Below are 4,815 nucleotides of genomic sequence, written 5' to 3'. Positions count from 1 at the left end.
TAGAAAATGTATTCATGTGTTTTATTAAACGTGAGTCCGAAATGTGCCCACGGGGAGTGGCCGCCCATATATACGAGGACTAATAAAATTGACTAATAATGAGTTGTTGATGCAATAATGTATGATTTTGTATAAGTATTAAGAGCTATTCATTAAGGTTTTGCTAATTAATTCACTAGGCCTTAGTTAGCATGAGTTGGGGCCTAGCTGCCCGGTTTCATATTAAATGTATTTTTCTAACATGCCGTGTGCTGACTTGCTGAAGGACATGTAATCGTATTTCTCCAGAAGCTAGAAGATGAGTGTAACTGTAGTAGATCCATTCTCATGAAACTCGACTTGCTCAAGGAAACATTCTTGCTGAATGCAACAGTGTAGACTCGCTACAGGTACAAGGTCGCCTAAACCGGTATAGACAATGCAACCACTGACTGGGGATGCGAGAGGACCACGAGAGTATGAAATCATACCGGACATTCTACCTGTTGGAGACGTCATTCACAAGAACCAATAAACTACGTGAGAACTGTTATGAGGTGACAATTGTGATGGTACGACTGGAAAACCATTGGATGGAGATAGTGGGGTGCTAAACCTGCCCAATTAGAAATTAGGGGACTAAACAACAGAAAAGGGATAAAAACCTTTGACACGGGGAGCCACTAGGAGATGCCATTGCAAACTATTCTTGCTATTACCTTTTTCACTCTGCCTAAAACTTTGCTGTTTGACTCTTCAAACCATCCTCACCCTTACTTTGCCTGTTCTATACTTCTCCTCCTTATGAGGGAAGTGTCCCTACTTACCCCGTCTTGCTGAACTTTGCTGTGTTTCCTGGCTGATGGCGAATAAACTGATGCCCTGAGGACGAAGACTGACTCTGTATGCTGAACCATTACACAGGGTAACTATATGATGATGAAATTGTAATTGTCTGTTTGCCTTTCCTTACTAGGTACCAACTGCTTCTTTTGACAGAGACCATAGTTAGATGTTTTCTAAATTTGTGTTGCTAAATTGTTTTGCATGAAGCCCAACATGCCAAAGCTAATTTGAGGGTAGTTAAGGAGTTCACTAAACGGACGCAAGTAGACAAATGACTGAATCAATGCTTTGTTGAATAATGGGCTACTGATACTCTGCTAAGGTTAACCTATGTTGACGTTGTGTTATGTTCTAATGTTCGTGATCTTTGCTTTGAAGAAATCTTATTCGAGTTGCCATATTATGACAATGCTGTTGTGTTTCATGGTTTTGGGACTAATAAACTTACTAGTAAAATTGTAATCAATAGGGAATAAACATCATAAAATCGTACTAAACTGGTGTGGTTATTCATGAATGAAAGGTCATGGTGGTTTCCGAGTCCGATTAATTTTATTGATTAATCTAAATGATTCGTTATGGTCACTATTGATGACATTTTTGACTTATTGATTGACATGTTGATTAGTTATCTCGTCTTAAGGAGTCTTCAATCAGGGACAAAAGATTCATCGGCCTAAAATGAGTCCCAGAGTGAATAAATTAACTAGATAGGGACGCGTTAGCAAAGGCTGTGTACCACAGGGGTTGGCCATCTGCAAGAGATTAGGTGAAGGGCCTGGCTATAGCTCAATCCCTCAATCAACACTCTACTGAGCATGTCAAAAGGCCGAAGGCTGTGCACAGATGGGTGTTAGCTGAATATAATGAGAAAAACTCAGAAAAGTAAAGTTAGGAATGGGATTAAGATCTTCAATTACATCATGGCATGGGCATAAGTTATAGTTAGCCTAGTATATTATAGCTGGTAAGTTTTATTGTTTTTTGGTTGTTGGCTAAACATCAGACTTTACTTTTGAGCCCCTAACTGTACTGCCACTCTTTTGTCACTAAGGGGGTCATTCTGACCTCGGCGGTAAAAGGCGCTTACCGCCGGTCAGAAGACCGCCATAACACCGCCGCAGCCGCGGTAAACCACCACGGTCATTCTGACCCGCAACTGGCAAACTGCCAAAAACCCGACATCCACAAAAGTCCGCCACACCAAAGGTCAGCGGGAAACTGGCGATGACCAAACCTCCACCGTCACGGCAACAGAAATATGCCCATGCCATTCCAACCCACGAATCCACGCGGCGGTCTTTCAACCGCGGTATTCCATTGGCGGTACACTCCGCTGCGGTCGAAATACACACACTCTTTCAAAACACAACCACATTGGACAATTCAAAATACACACACCTGATACACATACAAACAACACACCCACACACCCAATTAAATATAAAACACACACCCACATCACCCACAAACCCTCACGACCAAAAAATCAGACAGAAAGCCAGAGACATACAGCACAGAATAGAGAACACCATCACACAGAGGCAAATCACACCATCACCCACACAATATCCACGCACAAAACACCACACATCACCACACTAACCACACTCTACAACACATACACCACCCCACACCTCATCCACACCACCCATGGCACCCCAAAGACACCCCCGGTTTTCAGACGCCGAACTCCGGGTCATGGTGGAGGAAATAGTTCGGGTAGAGCCCCAGCTCTTCGGGACACAGGTGCAGCACACCAGCATTGCCAGGAAGATGGAGCTATGGCAATGAATAGTCGACAGGGTCAACGCTGTGGGACAGCATCCACGAAATCGGGATGACATCAGGAAGCGGTGAAACGACCTACGGGGGAAGGTGCATTCCATGGTATCAAGGCACAACATCGCGGTGCAGAAGACTGGCGGCGGACCCCCACCTACACCCCCAGAATTTACATCATGGGAGGAGGAAGTCTTGCACATCCTGCATCCTGAGGGCCTCGCAGGAGTAGCTGGAGGAATAGACTCTGGTAAGTCAAATCTTAACTACTTCATCCCCCCACCCCACCCCACCTGCATCCCAAATCATACCCCCACCCTCACCCCCACACCCATCACACCTACTCCCTGCAAATGTCTCACCATCACAACCCACCCATCCCAACACCTAGCCCTGCATGCGTCCACAAAGCATGGACACCCATCACCAAAGCGTGCCCACTGCACATACACATCTCCCCCACAACCCACCCTCACAAAAGCCCCCAAACAGGAATGCCAGCCCTGGGGTACACGGGCACCCACCCATTGCACGAAATGGCACACACAGCAGCAATAACCATACCTCTATACACCTGCAGGACCCGAACGCCACCACACCGCCCAGGAAGGTCTAGAAATGTCCATCCCACCCCCAGAAGAGGCCACCAGTGATGACAGCAGCTCTGTCTCCATGGACCCAGATGACCAGCCCGGACCATCGGGGACCTCGGGACAGTCGGTTCCCCTCACACAGCCACTGGCCACAGCAGACCAAACCCCCTCTGGGAACACCAGCACAGCTCCCACCCAGCGGGCCCATGCCTCTGTCTCCAGGACACGTCAATCAGCGGTGTGTCCACCACTCCAGGGCACCCAGGTTAACCCACCACCCCAACAACAACAGGGACCTGGGGGCAGTGGTAGTGGGCACATGGTCCAGGGGACAGAGGCCCAGGGAAACAGGGGAACTGGGAGGGCTGCTGTGCGACAGGGGGGGACAGGCCCAGGGAACCCACTCTCCACGAGGCCCTCTCCTCCATAATGGGAGCATACCACCACTCCCAGGAGACGATGGCGACGGTCCTGGCCAGGTTCCAGGAGATCCAGGTCATGCAGGAGCAACAGTACATGGGGTTCAGGGAAGAACTTCGAACCATCAGTTCCGCAATGGGCACCATCGTAGGGGCACTCAACCAGATTGTCATCACATTGCGGGACCATGTGGCACCACAAAGGGCCCCTGTCACTAGCATGGACCAAGAACAGGCAACCACCTCCGCCGGCGCTAGTGGACAGGAGGCCCCCACACAACAACAGGCCACCAGAACCCCACCTCCTGCAGAAGAAGAACCACCCCGCAAGCGGGGCCTGAGATCTCGTAAGAAGACAGAGTAGGATGTCAAGACCCCCGCCAGCAAAGGATACCCCCTGATGTTATCCCACTGTCCCACATTGTCACCCTGTCCAACCTTAAACTGTCCCTGCTCCATCCTTCCACAGGCATATGGACAATGCACCTGTGAGACTGAAAAGCTGGACTCTGCCATGGACATGCCTCCACCATCACCCATCACCGATTTTCAACCATGTCTCCATTTCCTGCACTTTAATAAAAACACTTATTGCACAAAAAGAATCTGGAGTCTGCCTGTATTGTGAACAAATGTATTAAACATAATGCTGCCAAAATGTCCAGTTACACAGTGATGAGAACATACCACTGTCACACAGCTGTAGTCCATGGGGAAACAAAGCAGAGGTCACGCAGTGGGGGCCACATCTCTGAAATTGGAAGGGAAAGTCACAACTCAGTTAACATACACTTGGGGAATAGGACAGACAGTAGAGAGGCAGGAGACTGTAAGTAAATGTAAAATGCCGGTGTTGAATTTTACCTGTGTGTTATTGGAAATACTATTGTATCACTCTGTCCCTGTTGTCTGTGTCGTCCCCGTCGACTTCCTCCTCTTCACTCTCCACCGCTGCCACAACACCACCATCTGGACCATCCTCCTGCAGAAAAGGCACCTGGCGTCGCAAAGCCAGGTTGTGAAGCATACAGCAGGCCACGATGATATGACACACCTTCTTCGGTGAGTACATTAGGGATCCACCTGTCATATGCAGGCACCTAAACCTGGCCTTCAGGAGTCTGAAGGTCCGCTCGATCACCCTCCTAGTACGCCCATGGGCCTCATTGTACCGTTCCTCTGCCCTGGTCCGGGGA

Source organism: Pleurodeles waltl, chromosome 7, assembly GCF_031143425.1.
Source record: "Pleurodeles waltl isolate 20211129_DDA chromosome 7, aPleWal1.hap1.20221129, whole genome shotgun sequence".
Classification (NCBI taxonomy): Eukaryota; Metazoa; Chordata; class Amphibia; order Caudata; family Salamandridae; genus Pleurodeles; species Pleurodeles waltl.
This window is presented reverse-complemented; position numbering follows the sequence as displayed.